Source organism: Drosophila teissieri, unplaced genomic scaffold (assembly GCF_016746235.2).
Source record: "Drosophila teissieri strain GT53w unplaced genomic scaffold, Prin_Dtei_1.1 Segkk58_quiver_pilon_scaf, whole genome shotgun sequence".
In the NCBI taxonomy this organism is placed as follows: Eukaryota; Metazoa; Arthropoda; class Insecta; order Diptera; family Drosophilidae; genus Drosophila; species Drosophila teissieri.
Genome location: NW_025225017.1, coordinates 14,985 through 39,132, shown reverse-complemented (window position 1 = coordinate 39,132; position 24,148 = coordinate 14,985). Strand labels below are relative to the sequence as shown.

Below are 24,148 nucleotides of genomic sequence, written 5' to 3'. Positions count from 1 at the left end.
ATTTTAATTCGATTACGGCCATTTTTATATAGCATTCGTATTCGTATTCGTAAATTCCATTCTTGTTTTTATATATATATATATTTCCATAATTTTTTATTTATATTATACATATTTCATTCTAAAATATCATTTTGTTTCCAACATACATAATTATTGTATCCACACATGTACAATTTTTGTTTAACCAATATAAATATTGAGCTAAATCATTTGCATTTTGATGATAAATTTAAAATTTATCTTTTTCCATATAACTCTCTGGTAATATATAACATAAAACCGAGCGCATATGATGATTTATATATAAAATTTGTAATTTTCCAAAAATTTTATTATACCGTGGGTAACGATATAAACACTTCCAACTTTATGACAGGTAATAAATAATAATATATTTGCCTGCATCCAAAAATTAACGATAATATATGGAAACGATTTGTTATTCTATGTATAATAGAAACTTGACTTTTGTTTCAACGATATTATCTAAGGGCGTATATTCCTATTAACCGCGGAGCCAAGTCCCAATGTTCATAAGAACTGAGAAACAAATTTGTACGGAAAATAATATACTTTATTTGTAAGTAACCAATGTAATACGAGAGGTCGGCAACCACTGCCTACCTATAGTAGTTTTTGAACCCGCTGTCCTCAAAGCGGGTATTTTCAATTCTGTTTGCCATCCAACATATAGGATATTCTCTTATATATTAAGAGAATACAGTAATATTATATTGATATTTCCTTTATTCATATATAATTAAATATATTTTTCCATTATTCATATGATAAATATTCATTTCCATATGTTTAATATTTAATTTCCATATATTATTGTCGAAATCATATAAATACATAAGTTTCGAACAATACGAGTGGTCGGCAACCACTGCCTACCTATAGTAGTTTTTGAACCCTCTGTCGATAAAAGGGTCGCTTACACTACTATAACCTTTCACGTATATGGATTATTCCTATATTTCCAAGAGAATATAGGAATATTTTATCATTTCTTCATTTATCCATACGATAAATATTCATTTCCATATGTTTAATATTTAATTTCCATATATTATTGTCGAAATCATATAAATACATAAGTTTCGAACAATACGAGAGGTCGGCAACCACTGCCTACCTATAGTAGTTTTTGAACCCTCTGTCGATAAAAGGGTCGCTTACACTACTATAACCTTTCATGTATATGGATTATTCCTATATTTCCAAGAGAATATAGGAATATTTTATCATTTCTTCATTTATCCATACGATAAATATTCATTTCCATATGTTTAATATTTAATTTCCATATATTATTGTCGAAATCATATAAATACATAAGTTTCGAACAATACGAGAGGTCGGCAACCACTGCCTACCTATAGTAGTTTTTGAACCCTCTGTCGATAAAAGGGTCGCTTACACTACTATAACCTTTCACGTATATGGATTATTCCTATATTTCCAAGAGAATATAGGAATATTTTATCATTTTTTCATTTATCCATACGATAAATGTTCATTTCCATATGTTTAATATTTAATTTCCATATATTATTGTCGAAATCATATAAATACATAAGTTTCGAACAATACGAGAGGTCGGCAACCACTGCCTACCTATAGTAGTTTTTGAACCCTCTGTCGATAAAAGGGTCGCTTACACTACTATAACCTTTCACGTATATGGATTATTCCTATATTTCCAAGAGAATATAGGAATATTTTATCATTTTTTCATTTATCCATACGATAAATGTTCATTTCCATATGTTTAATATTTAATTTCCATATATTATTGTCGAAATCATATAAATACATAAGTTTCGAACAATACGAGAGGTCGGCAACCACTGCCTACCTATAGTAGTTTTTGAACCCTCTGTCGATAAAAGCGTCGCTTACACTACTATAACCTTTCACGTATATGGATTATTCCTATATTTCCAAGAGAATATAGGAATATTTTATCATTTCTTCATTTATCCATACGATAAATATTCATTTCCATATGTTTAATATTTAATTTCCATATATTATTGTCGAAATCATATAAATACATAAGTTTCGAACAATACGAGTGGTCGGCAACCACTGCCTACCTATAGTAGTTTTTGAACCCTCTGTCGATAAAAGCGTCGCTTACACTACTATAACCTTTCACGTGTATGGGTTTTCTCTATAATACTAATAGAAAATATAAATATTTCATCATTATTTCCTTTATTAATATATAATTATATTATAATAATAATATATATTATAATATTATTATTATTATATTATATATTATTATATTATATAATATTTATTTTCATATGTATATTATTTAATATACTTATATTTTGTCTGTATTCATGTGATAAATATTCATTTTCATATGTTTTATATTTAATATACCTATAGTATTGGGGTTTCTTTCGTATACTAAAAGTATATACGATTATTTCATATATTTCTCCTTTAGTCATAATAAAGTTTTCATTTCTATTACAAGATAAGGACAATGTCACTAAATTGATGACGAGGTATTTGGCAACTTGATAGAATTTTTCAAAGTCTTTAACTCTATCATTAGTAGATGGGACAATTTCATATGCGTCACTAAATTGATGACGAGTCATTTGGCAACTTGATAGAATTTTTTAAAGTCTTTAATTCTATATCATTAGTAGATGGGGACAATTTCATATTTGGCAACTTGATAGAATTTTGTAAAGTCTTTAATTCTATATTATTAGTAGATAGGGACAATTTCATATGCGCGCGTCACTAAATCGATGACAATGCATTTGGCAACTTGATAGAATTTTGTAAAGTCTTTAATTCTATATCATTAGTAGATGGGGACAATTTCATATTTGGCAACTTGATAGAATTTTGTAAAGTCTTTAATTCTATATTATTAGTAGATAGGGACAATTTCATATGCGCGCGTCACTAAATCGATGACAATGCATTTGCAACTTGATAGAATTTTGTAAAGTCTTTAATTCTATATCATTAGTAGATGGGGACAATTTCATATTTGGCAACTTGATAGAATTTTGTAAAGTCTTTAATTCTATATTATTAGTAGATAGGGACAATTTCATATGCGCGCGTCACTAAATCGATGACAATGCATTTGGCAACTTGATAGAATTTTGTAAAGTCTTTAATTCTATATCATTAGTAGATGGGGACAATTTCATATTTGGCAACTTGATAGAATTTTGTAAAGTCTTTAATTCTATATTATTAGTAGATAGGGACAATTTCATATGCGCGCGTCACTAAATCGATGACAATGCATTTGGCAACTTGATAGAATTTTGTAAAGTCTTTAATTCTATATCATTAGTAGATGGGGACCATTTCATATTTGGCAACTTGATAGAATTTTGTAAAGTCTTTAATTCTATATTATTAGTAGATAGGGACAATTTCATATGCGCGCGTCACTAAATCGATGACAATGCATTTGCAACTTGATAGAATTTTGTAAAGTCTTTAATTCTATATCATTAGTAGATGGGGACAATTTCATATTTGGCAACTTGATAGAATTTTGTAAAGTCTTTAATTCTATATTATTAGTAGATAGGGACAATTTCATATGCGCGCGTCACTAAATCGATGACAATGCATTTGGCAACTTGATAGAATTTTGTAAAGTCTTTAATTCTATATCATTAGTAGATGGGGACAATTTCATATTTGGCAACTTGATAGAATTTTGTAAAGTCTTTAATTCTATATTATTAGTAGATAGGGACAATCTCATATGCGCGCGTCACTAATTCGATGACAATGCATTTGGCTACCGGGATCGATCCGAGAGGCAGGCAGGCGCTATACTATAGCTAGTGCGCTGCGCTAAACCTCACGAACCAACAATAATAAGTACATTAGTGTACTTATTTCGAATCATCAAGCAAAGGATAAGCTTCAGTGGATCGCAGTATGGCAGCTGCTCAACCACTTACAACACCTTGCCTGTTACAAAAGTCGTTTACAATTGATTCTAGGCTTTGTCATTGTATTAAATAATGCTTTTATATGTAACTAGCGCGGCATCAGGTGATCGAAGATCCTCCCAATTTACTATGTTACAAATTACATTGGCATCACATCCATTGTCGTTTATAAAGTAAATTATAAACTTTAAATGGTTTAGAAGCCATACAATGCAAATTGCCCCTTATTTATCATTGCAGTCCAGCACGGATACGACCTTAGAGGCGTTCAGGCATAATCCAACGGACGTAGCGTCATACCACTGTTCGCTCGAACAAGTATTGTGCCATTGGTCCGTACCTGCGGTTCCTCTCGTACTACGCAGGAATGCTGTCGCAACAACGTTTTGTCATTAGTAGGGTAAAACTAACCTGTCTCACGACGGTCTAAACCCAGCTCACGTTCCCTTGCATGGGTGAACAATCCAACGCTTGGTGAATTTTGCTTCACAATGATAGGAAGAGCCGACATCGAAGGATCAAAAAGCGACGTCGCTATGAACGCTTGGCCGCCACAAGCCAGTTATCCCTATGGTAACTTTTCTGACACCTCTTGTTAAAAACTCTTTAAACCAAAAGGATCGATAGGCCGAGCTTTTGCTGTCCCTGTGTGTACTGAACACCGAGATCAAGTCAGCATTTGCCCTTTTGCTCTATGTGTGGTTTCTGTCCGCACTGAGCTGGCCTTGGGACACCTCCGTTATTATTTGAGAGATGTACCGCCCCAGTCAAACTCCCTACCTGGCAATGTCCTTGAATTGGATCATACCTGAGTAATTGGAGTTATACCAAATTTTCAAATCAAAAATACATAAATGCATCGTTTTATTAAAGAATTTGTTTGCGATTATATAACAAACTCGTGATACTTTGATCAAGAAGCTTGCATCAAAACCCAATACCATAAGATATAATAAATATATCCGTATAATGGCTAGGAAATGATACACGTTCCATTTAATCAAGTAAGTAAGGAAACAATAAGAGTAGTGGTATTTCATTGACGATACCAAACCGAGGTCTAATATCTCCCACTTATTCTACACCTCTTATGTCTCCTTACACTGCCAGATTAGAGTCAAGCTCAAAAGGGTCTTCTTTCCCCGCTAATTATTCCAAGCCCGTTCCCTTGGCTGTGGTTTCGCTAGATAGTAGATAGGGACAGTAGGAATCTCGTTAATCCATTCATGCGCGTCACTAATTAGATGACGAGGCATTTGGCTACCTTAAGAGAGTCATAGTTACTCCCGCCGTTGACCCGCGCTTACTTGAATTTCTTCACTTTGACATTCAGAGCACTGGGCAGAAATCACATTGTGTCAACACCCGCTAGGGCCATCACAATGCTTTGTTTTAATTAGACAGTCGGATTCCCCAAGTCCGTGCCAGTTCTGAATTGATTGTTAATTGATAATCGTTATAATTAATAAGAACTAATTGGTTTAACCCAAATAGTATTCTTAAAAATTTTAGCAAGAAAGTTCCACAATTGGCTACGTAACTAAACTATCCGGGGAACAAGAAACTAACATAAATGCTAGAAACTCTATTTACCCAGAACGAGCACATAAACCATGTTATTGTTTCCCAATCAAGCCCGACTATCTCAATCTTCAGAGCCAATCCTTATCCCGAAGTTACGGATCTAATTTGCCGACTTCCCTTACCTACATTATTCTATCGACTAGAGACTCTTCACCTTGGAGACCAGCTGCGGATATTGGTACGGCCTGTTGAGAAGTTTGCGTGTCCCCACCATAAATTTTCAAGGTCCGAGGAGAAAATATCGACACAACAGTATATGTCATGCTCTTCTAGCCCATCTACCATATCTCTCTGCGAAAGACTTCCATGGTAGTACGGCTATAAAACAGAAAAGAAAACTCTTCCGATATCTCTCGACGGCTTCTTTATGGTCGTTCCTGTTGCCAGGATGAGCACGAGGCCCATATTTAATAACAAACGGATACTCAACAGGTTACGGAATTGGAACCGTATTCCCTTTCGTTCAAAATTATTCAAGTGTATTATATTCGCTTTTTGTATGTAGTTTGGCATTTTTGTTTTACTTGAAAATTTTCGGCTTTCGCCTTGAACTTAGGACCGACTAACTCGTGATCAACCACTGTTCACACGAAACCCTTCTCCACTTCAGTCCTCCAAGGTCTCATTCGATTATTTGCTACTACCACCAAGATCTGTACCAATGGCAGCTCCATGCAGGCTTACGCCAAACACTTCTACGCATACCATTGTACCTTCCTACTCACTAAAGTTTCAAAATTTATATCACAAGTAATATAAATCATCTACTTTAGCGGTAATGTATAGGTATACAACTTAAGCGCCATCCATTTTAAGGGCTAGTTGCTTCGGCAGGTGAGTTGTTACACACTCCTTAGCGGATTTCGACTTCCATGATCACCGTCCTGCTGTTTTAAGCAACCAACGCCTTTCATGGTATCTGCATGAGTTGTTAATTTGGGCACCGTAACATTACGTTTGGTTCATCCCACAGCGCCAGTTCTGCTTACCAAAAGTGGCCCACTGGGCACATTATATCATAACCTTGAACTTCATATCAAGAAAGTTAAGGTTCTTACCCATTTAAAGTTTGAGAATAGGTTAAGATCGTTTCGACCCTAAGGCCTCTAATCATTCGCTTTACCAGATAAGATTATTTTATATAATATTAAAATGCACCAGCTATCCTGAGGGAAACTTCGGAAGGAACCAGCTACTAGATGGTTCGATTGGTCTTTCGCCCCTATACTCAATTCTGACAATCGATTTGCACGTCAGAACTGTTTCGGTCTTCCATCAGGGTTTCCCCTGACTTCAACCTGATCAAGTATAGTTCACCATCTTTCGGGTCACAGCATATATGCTCAAGGTACGTTCCAGTTAGAGGCATAAATAATATAAATATACATTATACATAACTATATAGAACGCCCCGGGATTGTGTTAATTAGCTATAAATAGTTAAAAAACTAATCCCATTAGTAGTCAAGTTAATTACGCTATTAGGTTTATATCCCAATAACTTGCACATATGTTAGACTCCTTGGTCCGTGTTTCAAGACGGGTCCCGAAGGTATCCTGAATCTTTCGCATTGTTAATCATACAAGTGCATATAATAAACATAAAAATCAATGATAATTATGCCATTATATAATTCCGAAAAATTAACGCACTGTAATCATATAAATCTATCAGCACTTTATCAAATTAATAACATTTATTCTGTGTTAAAATGCAAGCACTTTAATTTGAATAAACTATAAGTTATATTTTATGATAAATTTGGGATATGCTAATAGATTACAATGTCCTTATATGGAAAAAATGCACACTATCCTCATAATATTATTTAAATATTACAATTTTAATGATGAATTTTCCATAACGGATATTCAGGTTCATCGGGCTTAACCTCTAAGCAGTTTCACGTACTGTTTAACTCTCTATTCAGAGTTCTTTTCAACTTTCCCTCACGGTACTTGTTTACTATCGGTCTCATGGTTATATTTAGTTTTAGATGGAGTTTACCACCCACTTAGTGCTGCACTATCAAGCAACACGACTCTTTGGAAACATCATCTAGTAATCATTAACGTTATACGGGCCTGGCACCCTCTATGGGTAAATGGCCTCATTTAAGAAGGACTTAAATCGTTAATTTCTCATACTAGAATATTGACGCTCCATACACTGCATCTCACATTTGCCATATAGACAAAGTGACTTAGTGCTGAACTGTTTTCTTTTCGCTCGCCGCTACTAAGAAAATCCTTGTTAGTTTCTTTTCCTCCCCTAATTAATATGCTTAAATTCAGGGGGTAGTCCCATATGAGTTGAGGTTGTATATAACTTTTTATTGCTATTAATTCTTTATATATAATGATAAAACATTTTATTAAATTCGTTGTAATAATTTCCATTATTTTTTGTAGCTTAGTATTTTCCATTAACGAACCAACGAAGAAAATAACATAACCAAATTTTTTCTATTTCCGAATCATTAATAAGAGACAATCCTAGATGAAAAATAATTCAATTTTTTATGCTAGACATTTCTCAGTATTATTTGATTGAAAAAGAAAATATTTCTCTTCGTTTTTCACATTCAAATGTGAGGATAATGTTTTTCATATACAGTTTTTAATATTATGAATAAAATTATTATTTTATCCAATAATATACCATATGCTTATAAAAATTTATAAACAACTTAATTAGCATAGTCTTACAACCCTCAACCATATGTAGTCCAAGCAGCACTATAAAATTAATTAAAGTACATAACAGCATGGACTGCGATATGCGTTCAAAATGTCGATGTTCATGTGTCCTGCAGTTCACACGATGACGCACAGTTTGCTGCGTTCTTCATCGACCCATGAGCCGAGTGATCCACCGCTTAGAGTTTTATAATTCATTTCTATATAATGTCAATATTGTTTTTATTGAAAGAAATTAAAAATACACCATTTTACTGGCATATATCAATTCCTTCAATAAATGTATTTTTATACCTAAAATAAATGCTGCGAAATGTCTTAGTTTCATATAAGCAATATGTATCATATAATTACCATTTTATTTATAATTACCAATATGGGCGATACATACTGCATTTTATATAAAACATTAACCTGATGGATGCCAGGTACAACATTGTATATTTTAGGTTGTTGCATTAGCCAACGTATGCTCATAACTAAGATGAACAATACATATTCGCAACGCGTGTATATTATGGTCCATATACACACAAATTTTAAAAATTCGATTGTCCATTTTCGAATTTTTAGGAAACACATTGTTTATTTTTATTTTAAAGCAATATATAAATCATATTATTTTTTTGTGAATCCGCAAAACTTCACACACAATATATTGTGGTCCCCAATCACAATTTTTAACTTATGTGGATTAATGTGGACCGCAGTCACATATAACCCAATGTGGTGGCTAACCACATTTTATGATGTTTGGCTAGGAAAACCAGATCATCATTTTAATTTGATTTTTGATTCTTTGAATCAATTGAATTATTGTGTTCGATAATAGTCATATATAATTGCTTTTGTAAATAATCATAAATCATGTGCTTTTGTAAATTGATCTCATTGTAATTTGGTAAATTTGGTTTTTGGTAAATTCAATTTATTTGTATTATAACAAATGTTTATTAACGGTAAGGATATTATACAATAATGATCCTTCCGCAGGTTCACCTACGGAAACCTTGTTACGACTTTTACTTCCTCTAAATAATCAAGTTCGGTCAACTTTTGCGAAACAACCGTAACACGCAAGGCGTCACAGTGATCACGTCCGGAGACCTCACTAAATAATTCAATCGGTAGTAGCGACGGGCGGTGTGTACAAAGGGCAGGGACGTAATCAATGCGAGTTAATGACTCACACTTACTGGGAATTCCAAGTTCATGTGAACAGTTTCAGTTCACAATCCCAAGCATGAAAGTGGTTCAGCGGTTTACCCGGACCTCTCGGTCTAGGAAATACACGTTGATACTTTCATTGTAGCGCGCGTGCAGCCCAGGACATCTAAGGGCATCACAGACCTGTTATTGCTCAATCTCATTATTGCTAGACGCAATTTGTCCATTTAAGAAGCTAGTGTCCTTATAATGGGACAAACCAACAGGTACGGCTCCACTTACATAAACACATTCAAACACAATAAACATTTTACTGCCACCATGAATGAAGGCTATATAAGCTTCAGCACCATAATCCTGAAGATATCTATTTAATATATTTGAGTCTCGTTCGTTATCGGAATTAACCAGACAAATCACTCCACGAACTAAGAACGGCCATGCACCACCACCCATAGATTCGAGAAAGAGCTATCAATCTGTCTTACACACTTATGTTCGGACCTGGTAAGTTTTCCCGTGTTGAGTCAAATTAAGCCGCAGGCTCCACTCCTGGTGGTGCCCTTCCGTCAATTCCTTTAAGTTTCAGCTTTGCAACCATACTTCCCCCGGAGCCCAAAAGCTTTGGTTTCCCGGGAAGCGACTGAGAGAGCCATAAAAGTAGCTACACCCAATTGCTAGCTGGCATCGTTTATGGTTAGAACTAGGGCGGTATCTGATCGCCTTCGAACCTCTAACTTTCGTTCTTGATTAATGAAAACATCTTTGGCAAATGCTTTCGCTTAAGTTAGTCTTACGACGGTCCAAGAATTTCACCTCTCGCGTCGTAATACTAATGCCCCCAAACTGCTTCTATTAATCATTACCTCTTGATCTGAAAACCAATGAAAGCAGAACAGAGGTCTTATTTCATTATCCCATGCACAGAATATTCAGGCATTTGAAGCCTGCTTTAAGCACTCTAATTTGTTCAAAGTAATAGTACCGGCCCACAATAACACTCGTTTAAGAGCACTAATGCAGGTTTTTAAATAGGAGGAACATATGAAAAAATACAAGTATTTAAACACATATAAGAACTCCACCGGTAATACGCTTACATACATAAAGGTATAGTACTAACCACAATTGTAAGTTGTACTACCCGTATGAAGCACAAGTTCAACTACGAACGTTTTAACCGCAACAACTTTAATATACGCTATTGGAGCTGGAATTACCGCGGCTGCTGGCACCAGACTTGCCCTCCAATTGGTCCTTGTTAAAGGATTTAAAGTGTACTCATTCCAATTACAGGGCCTCGGATATGAGTCCTGTATTGTTATTTTTCGTCACTACCTCCCCGAGCTGGGAGTGGGTAATTTACGCGCCTGCTGCCTTCCTTAGATGTGGTAGCCGTTTCTCAGGCTCCCTCTCCGGAATCGAACCCTGATTCCCCGTTACCCGTTGCAACCATGGTAGTCCTAGATACTACCATCAAAAGTTGATAGGGCAGACATTTGAAAGATCTGTCGTCGGTACAAGACCATACGATCTGCATGTTATCTAGAGTTCAACCAATATAACGATCTTGCGATCGCTTGGTTTTAGCCTAATAAAAGCACATGTCCCATAAGGTTCATGTTTTAATTGCATGTATTAGCTCTAGAATTACCACAGTTATCCAAGTAACTGTTAACGATCTAAGGAACCATAACTGATATAATGAGCCTTTTGCGGTTTCACTTTTAATTCGTGTGTACTTAGACATGCATGGCTTAATCTTTGAGACAAGCATATAACTACTGGCAGGATCAACCAGAATAATGTTTCTTTTTTCATATTTCATTCATATTTTTTGAATTGAAATAAGTAATATAAATATTATAGATTTCCATTTTATATAATTCCATTTCTTATTATAAAATTTGCCTTTGGGTTTTTAAATCTATTTTAATTCGATTACGGCCATTTTTATATAGCATTCGTATTCGTATTCGTAAATTCCATTCTTGTTTTTATATATATATATATTTCCATAATTTTTTATTTATATTATACATATTTCATTCTAAAATATCATTTTGTTTCCAACATACATAATTATTGTATCCACACATGTACAATTTTTGTTTAACCAATATAAATATTGAGCTAAATCATTTGCATTTTGATGATAAATTTAAAATTTATCTTTTTCCATATAACTCTCTGGTAATATATAACATAAAACCGAGCGCATATGATGATTTATATATAAAATTTGTAATTTTCCAAAAATTTTATTATACCGTGGGTAACGATATAAACACTTCCAACTTTATGACAGGTAATAAATAATAATATATTTGCCTGCATCCAAAAATTAACGATAATATATGGAAACGATTTGTTATTCTATGTATAATAGAAACTTGACTTTTGTTTCAACGATATTATCTAAGGGCGTATATTCCTATTAACCGCGGAGCCAAGTCCCAATGTTCATAAGAACTGAGAAACAAATTTGTACGGAAAATAATATACTTTATTTGTAAGTAACCAATGTAATACGAGAGGTCGGCAACCACTGCCTACCTATAGTAGTTTTTGAACCCGCTGTCCTCAAAGCGGGTATTTTCAATTCTGTTTGCCATCCAACATATAGGATATTCTCTTATATATTAAGAGAATACAGTAATATTATATTGATATTTCCTTTATTCATATATAATTAAATATATTTTTCCATTATTCATATGATAAATATTCATTTCCATATGTTTAATATTTAATTTCCATATATTATTGTCGAAATCATATAAATACATAAGTTTCGAACAATACGAGTGGTCGGCAACCACTGCCTACCTATAGTAGTTTTTGAACCCTCTGTCGATAAAAGGGTCGCTTACACTACTATAACCTTTCATGTATATGGATTATTCCTATATTTCCAAGAGAATATAGGAATATTTTATCATTTCTTCATTTATCCATACGATAAATATTCATTTCCATATGTTTAATATTTAATTTCCATATATTATTGTCGAAATCATATAAATACATAAGTTTCGAACAATACGAGAGGTCGGCAACCACTGCCTACCTATAGTAGTTTTTGAACCCTCTGTCGATAAAAGGGTCGCTTACACTACTATAACCTTTCACGTATATGGATTATTCCTATATTTCCAAGAGAATATAGGAATATTTTATCATTTTTTCATTTATCCATACGATAAATGTTCATTTCCATATGTTTAATATTTAATTTCCATATATTATTGTCGAAATCATATAAATACATAAGTTTCGAACAATACGAGAGGTCGGCAACCACTGCCTACCTATAGTAGTTTTTGAACCCTCTGTCGATAAAAGGGTCGCTTACACTACTATAACCTTTCACGTATATGGATTATTCCTATATTTCCAAGAGAATATAGGAATATTTTATCATTTTTTCATTTATCCATACGATAAATGTTCATTTCCATATGTTTAATATTTAATTTCCATATATTATTGTCGAAATCATATAAATACATAAGTTTCGAACAATACGAGAGGTCGGCAACCACTGCCTACCTATAGTAGTTTTTGAACCCTCTGTCGATAAAAGCGTCGCTTACACTACTATAACCTTTCACGTATATGGATTATTCCTATATTTCCAAGAGAATATAGGAATATTTTATCATTTCTTCATTTATCCATACGATAAATATTCATTTCCATATGTTTAATATTTAATTTCCATATATTATTGTCGAAATCATATAAATACATAAGTTTCGAACAATACGAGTGGTCGGCAACCACTGCCTACCTATAGTAGTTTTTGAACCCTCTGTCGATAAAAGCGTCGCTTACACTACTATAACCTTTCACGTGTATGGGTTTTCTCTATAATACTAATAGAAAATATAAATATTTCATCATTATTTCCTTTATTAATATATAATTATATTATAATAATAATATATATTATAATATTATTATTATTATATTATATATTATTATATTATATAATATTTATTTTCATATGTATATTATTTAATATACTTATATTTTGTCTGTATTCATGTGATAAATATTCATTTTCATATGTTTTATATTTAATATACCTATAGTATTGGGGTTTCTTTCGTATACTAAAAGTATATACGATTATTTCATATATTTCTCCTTTAGTCATAATAAAGTTTTCATTTCTATTACAAGATAAGGACAATGTCACTAAATTGATGACGAGGTATTTGGCAACTTGATAGAATTTTTCAAAGTCTTTAACTCTATCATTAGTAGATGGGACAATTTCATATGCGTCACTAAATTGATGACGAGTCATTTGGCAACTTGATAGAATTTTTTAAAGTCTTTAATTCTATATCATTAGTAGATGGGGACAATTTCATATTTGGCAACTTGATAGAATTTTGTAAAGTCTTTAATTCTATATTATTAGTAGATAGGGACAATTTCATATGCGCGCGTCACTAAATCGATGACAATGCATTTGGCAACTTGATAGAATTTTGTAAAGTCTTTAATTCTATATCATTAGTAGATGGGGACAATTTCATATTTGGCAACTTGATAGAATTTTGTAAAGTCTTTAATTCTATATTATTAGTAGATAGGGACAATTTCATATGCGCGCGTCACTAAATCGATGACAATGCATTTGCAACTTGATAGAATTTTGTAAAGTCTTTAATTCTATATCATTAGTAGATGGGGACAATTTCATATTTGGCAACTTGATAGAATTTTGTAAAGTCTTTAATTCTATATTATTAGTAGATAGGGACAATTTCATATGCGCGCGTCACTAAATCGATGACAATGCATTTGGCAACTTGATAGAATTTTGTAAAGTCTTTAATTCTATATCATTAGTAGATGGGGACAATTTCATATTTGGCAACTTGATAGAATTTTGTAAAGTCTTTAATTCTATATTATTAGTAGATAGGGACAATTTCATATGCGCGCGTCACTAAATCGATGACAATGCATTTGGCAACTTGATAGAATTTTGTAAAGTCTTTAATTCTATATCATTAGTAGATGGGGACCATTTCATATTTGGCAACTTGATAGAATTTTGTAAAGTCTTTAATTCTATATTATTAGTAGATAGGGACAATTTCATATGCGCGCGTCACTAAATCGATGACAATGCATTTGCAACTTGATAGAATTTTGTAAAGTCTTTAATTCTATATCATTAGTAGATGGGGACAATTTCATATTTGGCAACTTGATAGAATTTTGTAAAGTCTTTAATTCTATATTATTAGTAGATAGGGACAATTTCATATGCGCGCGTCACTAAATCGATGACAATGCATTTGGCAACTTGATAGAATTTTGTAAAGTCTTTAATTCTATATCATTAGTAGATGGGGACAATTTCATATTTGGCAACTTGATAGAATTTTGTAAAGTCTTTAATTCTATATTATTAGTAGATAGGGACAATCTCATATGCGCGCGTCACTAATTCGATGACAATGCATTTGGCTACCGGGATCGATCCGAGAGGCAGGCAGGCGCTATACTATAGCTAGTGCGCTGCGCTAAACCTCACGAACCAACAATAATAAGTACATTAGTGTACTTATTTCGAATCATCAAGCAAAGGATAAGCTTCAGTGGATCGCAGTATGGCAGCTGCTCAACCACTTACAACACCTTGCCTGTTACAAAAGTCGTTTACAATTGATTCTAGGCTTTGTCATTGTATTAAATAATGCTTTTATATGTAACTAGCGCGGCATCAGGTGATCGAAGATCCTCCCAATTTACTATGTTACAAATTACATTGGCATCACATCCATTGTCGTTTATAAAGTAAATTATAAACTTTAAATGGTTTAGAAGCCATACAATGCAAATTGCCCCTTATTTATCATTGCAGTCCAGCACGGATACGACCTTAGAGGCGTTCAGGCATAATCCAACGGACGTAGCGTCATACCACTGTTCGCTCGAACAAGTATTGTGCCATTGGTCCGTACCTGCGGTTCCTCTCGTACTACGCAGGAATGCTGTCGCAACAACGTTTTGTCATTAGTAGGGTAAAACTAACCTGTCTCACGACGGTCTAAACCCAGCTCACGTTCCCTTGCATGGGTGAACAATCCAACGCTTGGTGAATTTTGCTTCACAATGATAGGAAGAGCCGACATCGAAGGATCAAAAAGCGACGTCGCTATGAACGCTTGGCCGCCACAAGCCAGTTATCCCTATGGTAACTTTTCTGACACCTCTTGTTAAAAACTCTTTAAACCAAAAGGATCGATAGGCCGAGCTTTTGCTGTCCCTGTGTGTACTGAACACCGAGATCAAGTCAGCATTTGCCCTTTTGCTCTATGTGTGGTTTCTGTCCGCACTGAGCTGGCCTTGGGACACCTCCGTTATTATTTGAGAGATGTACCGCCCCAGTCAAACTCCCTACCTGGCAATGTCCTTGAATTGGATCATACCTGAGTAATTGGAGTTATACCAAATTTTCAAATCAAAAATACATAAATGCATCGTTTTATTAAAGAATTTGTTTGCGATTATATAACAAACTCGTGATACTTTGATCAAGAAGCTTGCATCAAAACCCAATACCATAAGATATAATAAATATATCCGTATAATGGCTAGGAAATGATACACGTTCCATTTAATCAAGTAAGTAAGGAAACAATAAGAGTAGTGGTATTTCATTGACGATACCAAACCGAGGTCTAATATCTCCCACTTATTCTACACCTCTTATGTCTCCTTACACTGCCAGATTAGAGTCAAGCTCAAAAGGGTCTTCTTTCCCCGCTAATTATTCCAAGCCCGTTCCCTTGGCTGTGGTTTCGCTAGATAGTAGATAGGGACAGTAGGAATCTCGTTAATCCATTCATGCGCGTCACTAATTAGATGACGAGGCATTTGGCTACCTTAAGAGAGTCATAGTTACTCCCGCCGTTGACCCGCGCTTACTTGAATTTCTTCACTTTGACATTCAGAGCACTGGGCAGAAATCACATTGTGTCAACACCCGCTAGGGCCATCACAATGCTTTGTTTTAATTAGACAGTCGGATTCCCCAAGTCCGTGCCAGTTCTGAATTGATTGTTAATTGATAATCGTTATAATTAATAAGAACTAATTGGTTTAACCCAAATAGTATTCTTAAAAATTTTAGCAAGAAAGTTCCACAATTGGCTACGTAACTAAACTATCCGGGGAACAAGAAACTAACATAAATGCTAGAAACTCTATTTACCCAGAACGAGCACATAAACCATGTTATTGTTTCCCAATCAAGCCCGACTATCTCAATCTTCAGAGCCAATCCTTATCCCGAAGTTACGGATCTAATTTGCCGACTTCCCTTACCTACATTATTCTATCGACTAGAGACTCTTCACCTTGGAGACCAGCTGCGGATATTGGTACGGCCTGTTGAGAAGTTTGCGTGTCCCCACCATAAATTTTCAAGGTCCGAGGAGAAAATATCGACACAACAGTATATGTCATGCTCTTCTAGCCCATCTACCATATCTCTCTGCGAAAGACTTCCATGGTAGTACGGCTATAAAACAGAAAAGAAAACTCTTCCGATATCTCTCGACGGCTTCTTTATGGTCGTTCCTGTTGCCAGGATGAGCACGAGGCCCATATTTAATAACAAACGGATACTCAACAGGTTACGGAATTGGAACCGTATTCCCTTTCGTTCAAAATTATTCAAGTGTATTATATTCGCTTTTTGTATGTAGTTTGGCATTTTTGTTTTACTTGAAAATTTTCGGCTTTCGCCTTGAACTTAGGACCGACTAACTCGTGATCAACCACTGTTCACACGAAACCCTTCTCCACTTCAGTCCTCCAAGGTCTCATTCGATTATTTGCTACTACCACCAAGATCTGTACCAATGGCAGCTCCATGCAGGCTTACGCCAAACACTTCTACGCATACCATTGTACCTTCCTACTCACTAAAGTTTCAAAATTTATATCACAAGTAATATAAATCATCTACTTTAGCGGTAATGTATAGGTATACAACTTAAGCGCCATCCATTTTAAGGGCTAGTTGCTTCGGCAGGTGAGTTGTTACACACTCCTTAGCGGATTTCGACTTCCATGATCACCGTCCTGCTGTTTTAAGCAACCAACGCCTTTCATGGTATCTGCATGAGTTGTTAATTTGGGCACCGTAACATTACGTTTGGTTCATCCCACAGCGCCAGTTCTGCTTACCAAAAGTGGCCCACTGGGCACATTATATCATAACCTTGAACTTCATATCAAGAAAGTTAAGGTTCTTACCCATTTAAAGTTTGAGAATAGGTTAAGATCGTTTCGACCCTAAGGCCTCTAATCATTCGCTTTACCAGATAAGATTATTTTATATAATATTAAAATGCACCAGCTATCCTGAGGGAAACTTCGGAAGGAACCAGCTACTAGATGGTTCGATTGGTCTTTCGCCCCTATACTCAATTCTGACAATCGATTTGCACGTCAGAACTGTTTCGGTCTTCCATCAGGGTTTCCCCTGACTTCAACCTGATCAAGTATAGTTCACCATCTTTCGGGTCACAGCATATATGCTCAAGGTACGTTCCAGTTAGAGGCATAAATAATATAAATATACATTATACATAACTATATAGAACGCCCCGGGATTGTGTTAATTAGCTATAAATAGTTAAAAAACTAATCCCATTAGTAGTCAAGTTAATTACGCTATTAGGTTTATATCCCAATAACTTGCACATATGTTAGACTCCTTGGTCCGTGTTTCAAGACGGGTCCCGAAGGTATCCTGAATCTTTCGCATTGTTAATCATACAAGTGCATATAATAAACATAAAAATCAATGATAATTATGCCATTATATAATTCCGAAAAATTAACGCACTGTAATCATATAAATCTATCAGCACTTTATCAAATTAATAACATTTATTCTGTGTTAAAATGCAAGCACTTTAATTTGAATAAACTATAAGTTATATTTTATGATAAATTTGGGATATGCTAATAGATTACAATGTCCTTATATGGAAAAAATGCACACTATCCTCATAATATTATTTAAATATTACAATTTTAATGATGAATTTTCCATAACGGATATTCAGGTTCATCGGGCTTAACCTCTAAGCAGTTTCACGTACTGTTTAACTCTCTATTCAGAGTTCTTTTCAACTTTCCCTCACGGTACTTGTTTACTATCGGTCTCATGGTTATATTTAGTTTTAGATGGAGTTTACCACCCACTTAGTGCTGCACTATCAAGCAACACGACTCTTTGGAAACATCATCTAGTAATCATTAACGTTATACGGGCCTGGCACCCTCTATGGGTAAATGGCCTCATTTAAGAAGGACTTAAATCGTTAATTTCTCATACTAGAATATTGACGCTCCATACACTGCATCTCACATTTGCCATATAGACAAAGTGACTTAGTGCTGAACTGTTTTCTTTTCGCTCGCCGCTACTAAGAAAATCCTTGTTAGTTTCTTTTCCTCCCCTAATTAATATGCTTAAATTCAGGGGGTAGTCCCATATGAGTTGAGGTTGTATATAACTTTTTATTGCTATTAATTCTTTATATATAATGATAAAACATTTTATTAAATTCGTTGTAATAATTTCCATTATTTTTTGTAGCTTAGTATTTTCCATTAACGAACCAACGAAGAAAATAACATAACCAAATTTTTTCTATTTCCGAATCATTAATAAGAGACAATCCTAGATGAAAAATAATTCAATTTTTTATGCTAGACATTTCTCAGTATTATTTGATTGAAAAAGAAAATATTTCTCTTCGTTTTTCACATTCAAATGTGAGGATAATGTTTTTCATATACAGTTTTTAATATTATGAATAAAATTATTATTTTATCCAATAATATACCATATGCTTATAAAAATTTATAAACAACTTAATTAGCATAGTCTTACAACCCTCAACCATATGTAGTCCAAGCAGCACTATAAAATTAATTAAAGTACATAACAGCATGGACTGCGATATGCGTTCAAAATGTCGATGTTCATGTGTCCTGCAGTTCACACGATGACGCACAGTTTGCTGCGTTCTTCATCGACCCATGAGCCGAGTGATCCACCGCTTAGAGTTTTATAATTCATTTCTATATAATGTCAATATTGTTTTTATTGAAAGAAATTAAAAATACACCATTTTACTGGCATATATCAATTCCTTCAATAAATGTATTTTTATACCTAAAATAAATGCTGCGAAATGTCTTAGTTTCATATAAGCAATATGTATCATATAATTACCATTTTATTTATAATTACCAATATGGGCGATACATACTGCATTTTATATAAAACATTAACCTGATGGATGCCAGGTACAACATTGTATATTTTAGGTTGTTGCATTAGCCAACGTATGCTCATAACTAAGATGAACAATACATATTCGCAACGCGTGTATATTATGGTCCATATACACACAAATTTTAAAAATTCGATTGTCCATTTTCGAATTTTTAGGAAACACATTGTTTATTTTTATTTTAAAGCAATATATAAATCATATTATTTTTTTGTGAATCCGCAAAACTTCACACACAATATATTGTGGTCCCCAATCACAATTTTTAACTTATGTGGATTAATGTGGACCGCAGTCACATATAACCCAATGTGGTGGCTAACCACATTTTATGATGTTTGGCTAGGAAAACCAGATCATCATTTTAATTTGATTTTTGATTCTTTGAATCAATTGAATTATTGTGTTCGATAATAGTCATATATAATTGCTTTTGTAAATAATCATAAATCATGTGCTTTTGTAAATTGATCTCATTGTAATTTGGTAAATTTGGTTTTTGGTAAATTCAATTTATTTGTATTATAACAAATGTTTATTAACGGTAAGGATATTATACAATAATGATCCTTCCGCAGGTTCACCTACGGAAACCTTGTTACGACTTTTACTTCCTCTAAATAATCAAGTTCGGTCAACTTTTGCGAAACAACCGTAACACGCAAGGCGTCACAGTGATCACGTCCGGAGACCTCACTAAATAATTCAATCGGTAGTAGCGACGGGCGGTGTGTACAAAGGGCAGGGACGTAATCAATGCGAGTTAATGACTCACACTTACTGGGAATTCCAAGTTCATGTGAACAGTTTCAGTTCACAATCCCAAGCATGAAAGTGGTTCAGCGGTTTACCCGGACCTCTCGGTCTAGGAAATACACGTTGATACTTTCATTGTAGCGCGCGTGCAGCCCAGGACATCTAAGGGCATCACAGACCTGTTATTGCTCAATCTCATTATTGCTAGACGCAATTTGTCCATTTAAGAAGCTAGTGTCCTTATAATGGGACAAACCAACAGGTACGGCTCCACTTACATAAACACATTCAAACACAATAAACATTTTACTGCCACCATGAATGAAGGCTATATAAGCTTCAGCACCATAATCCTGAAGATATCTATTTAATATATTTGAGTCTCGTTCGTTATCGGAATTAACCAGACAAATCACTCCACGAACTAAGAACGGCCATGCACCACCACCCATAGATTCGAGAAAGAGCTATCAATCTGTCTTACACACTTATGTTCGGACCTGGTAAGTTTTCCCGTGTTGAGTCAAATTAAGCCGCAGGCTCCACTCCTGGTGGTGCCCTTCCGTCAATTCCTTTAAGTTTCAGCTTTGCAACCATACTTCCCCCGGAGCCCAAAAGCTTTGGTTTCCCGGGAAGCGACTGAGAGAGCCATAAAAGTAGCTACACCCAATTGCTAGCTGGCATCGTTTATGGTTAGAACTAGGGCGGTATCTGATCGCCTTCGAACCTCTAACTTTCGTTCTTGATTAATGAAAACATCTTTGGCAAATGCTTTCGCTTAAGTTAGTCTTACGACGGTCCAAGAATTTCACCTCTCGCGTCGTAATACTAATGCCCCCAAACTGCTTCTATTAATCATTACCTCTTGATCTGAAAACCAATGAAAGCAGAACAGAGGTCTTATTTCATTATCCCATGCACAGAATATTCAGGCATTTGAAGCCTGCTTTAAGCACTCTAATTTGTTCAAAGTAATAGTACCGGCCCACAATAACACTCGTTTAAGAGCACTAATGCAGGTTTTTAAATAGGAGGAACATATGAAAAAATACAAGTATTTAAACACATATAAGAACTCCACCGGTAATACGCTTACATACATAAAGGTATAGTACTAACCACAATTGTAAGTTGTACTACCCGTATGAAGCACAAGTTCAACTACGAACGTTTTAACCGCAACAACTTTAATATACGCTATTGGAGCTGGAATTACCGCGGCTGCTGGCACCAGACTTGCCCTCCAATTGGTCCTTGTTAAAGGATTTAAAGTGTACTCATTCCAATTACAGGGCCTCGGATATGAGTCCTGTATTGTTATTTTTCGTCACTACCTCCCCGAGCTGGGAGTGGGTAATTTACGCGCCTGCTGCCTTCCTTAGATGTGGTAGCCGTTTCTCAGGCTCCCTCTCCGGAATCGAACCCTGATTCCCCGTTACCCGTTGCAACCATGGTAGTCCTAGATACTACCATCAAAAGTTGATAGGGCAGACATTTGAAAGATCTGTCGTCGGTACAAGACCATACGATCTGCATGTTATCTAGAGTTCAACCAATATAACGATCTTGCGATCGCTTGGTTTTAGCCTAATAAAAGCACATGTCCCATAAGGTTCATGTTTTAATTGCATGTATTAGCTCTAGAATTACCACAGTTATCCAAGTAACTGTTAACGATCTAAGGAACCATAACTGATATAATGAGCCTTTTGCGGTTTCACTTTTAATTCGTGTGTACTTAGACATGCATGGCTTAATCTTTGAGACAAGCATATAACTACTGGCAGGATCAACCAGAATAATGTTTCTTTTTTCATATTTCATTCATATTTTTTGAATTGAAATAAGTAATATAAATATTATAGATTTCCATTTTATATAATTCCATTTCTTATTATAAAATTTGCCTTTGGGTTTTTAAATCTATTTTAATTCGATTACGGCCATTTTTATATAGCATTCGTATTCGTATTCGTAAATTCCATTCTTGTTTTTATATATATATATATTTCCATAATTTTTTATTTATATTATACATATTTCATTCTAAAATATCATTTTGTTTCCAACATACATAATTATTGTATCCACACATGTACAATTTTTGTTTAACCAATATAAATATTGAGCTAAATCATTTGCATTTTGATGATAAATTTAAAATTTATCTTTTTCCATATAACTCTCTGGTAATATATAACATAAAACCGAGCGCATATGATGATTTATATATAAAATTTGTAATTTTCCAAAAATTTTATTATACCGTGGGTAACGATATAAACACTTCCAACTTTATGACAGGTAATAAATAATAATATATTTGCCTGCATCCAAAAATTAACGATAATATATGGAAACGATTTGTTATTCTATGTATAATAGAAACTTGACTTTTGTTTCAACGATATTATCTAAGGGCGTATATTCCTATTAACCGCGGAGCCAAGTCCCAATGTTCATAAGAACTGAGAAACAAATTTGTACGGAAAATAATATACTTTATTTGTAAGTAACCAATGTAATACGAGAGGTCGGCAACCACTGCCTACCTATAGTAGTTTTTGAACCCGCTGTCCTCAAAGCGGGTATTTTCAATTCTGTTTGCCATCCAACATATAGGATATTCTCTTATATATTAAGAGAATACAGTAATATTATATTGATATTTCCTTTATTCATATATAATTAAATATATTTTTCCATTATTCATATGATAAATATTCATTTCCATATGTTTAATATTTAATTTCCATATATTATTGTCGAAATCATATAAATACATAAGTTTCGAACAATACGAGTGGTCGGCAACCACTGCCTACCTATAGTAGTTTTTGAACCCTCTGTCGATAAAAGGGTCGCTTACACTACTATAACCTTTCACGTATATGGATTATTCCTATATTTCCAAGAGAATATAGGAATATTTTATCATTTCTTCATTTATCCATACGATAAATATTCATTTCCATATGTTTAATATTTAATTTCCATATATTATTGTCGAAATCATATAAATACATAAGTTTCGAACAATACGAGAGGTCGGCAACCACTGCCTACCTATAGTAGTTTTTGAACCCTCTGTCGATAAAAGGGTCGCTTACACTACTATAACCTTTCATGTATATGGATTATTCCTATATTTCCAAGAGAATATAGGAATATTTTATCATTTCTTCATTTATCCATACGATAAATATTCATTTCCATATGTTTAATATTTAATTTCCATATATTATTGTCGAAATCATATAAATACATAAGTTTCGAACAATACGAGAGGTCGGCAACCACTGCCTACCTATAGTAGTTTTTGAACCCTCTGTCGATAAAAGGGTCGCTTACACTACTATAACCTTTCACGTATATGGATTATTCCTATATTTCCAAGAGAATATAGGAATATTTTATCATTTTTTCATTTATCCATACGATAAATGTTCATTTCCATATGTTTAATATTTAATTTCCATATATTATTGTCGAAATCATATAAATACATAAGTTTCGAACAATACGAGAGGTCGGCAACCACTGCCTACCTATAGTAGTTTTTGAACCCTCTGTCGATAAAAGGGTCGCTTACACTACTATAACCTTTCACGTATATGGATTATTCCTATA

General features: G+C 34.2%; 6 non-coding genes across 6 annotated transcripts; all 6 read right to left on the bottom strand.

The window, feature by feature from the left end:
• Nucleotides 1–3,907: 3,907 nt before the first annotated feature.
• On the bottom strand, nt 3,908–7,868 carry LOC122625713. Its single transcript, XR_006326642.1, has one exon. It is a non-coding gene; the product is annotated as a large subunit ribosomal RNA (ribosomal RNA).
• A 386-nt stretch (nt 7,869–8,254) lies between these two features.
• Nucleotides 8,255–8,433, bottom strand: LOC122625718. The gene has a single exon (XR_006326647.1). It is a non-coding gene; the product is annotated as a 5.8S ribosomal RNA (ribosomal RNA).
• A 789-nt stretch (nt 8,434–9,222) lies between these two features.
• LOC122625708 lies at nt 9,223–11,217 on the bottom strand. The gene has a single exon (XR_006326637.1). It is a non-coding gene; the product is annotated as a small subunit ribosomal RNA (ribosomal RNA).
• A 3,791-nt stretch (nt 11,218–15,008) lies between these two features.
• On the bottom strand, nt 15,009–18,969 carry LOC122625712. The gene has a single exon (XR_006326641.1). It is a non-coding gene; the product is annotated as a large subunit ribosomal RNA (ribosomal RNA).
• A 386-nt stretch (nt 18,970–19,355) lies between these two features.
• Nucleotides 19,356–19,534, bottom strand: LOC122625715. The gene has a single exon (XR_006326644.1). It is a non-coding gene; the product is annotated as a 5.8S ribosomal RNA (ribosomal RNA).
• A 789-nt stretch (nt 19,535–20,323) lies between these two features.
• LOC122625707 lies at nt 20,324–22,318 on the bottom strand. Its single transcript, XR_006326636.1, has one exon. It is a non-coding gene; the product is annotated as a small subunit ribosomal RNA (ribosomal RNA).
• Between the last annotated feature and the right edge of the window lie 1,830 nt (nt 22,319–24,148).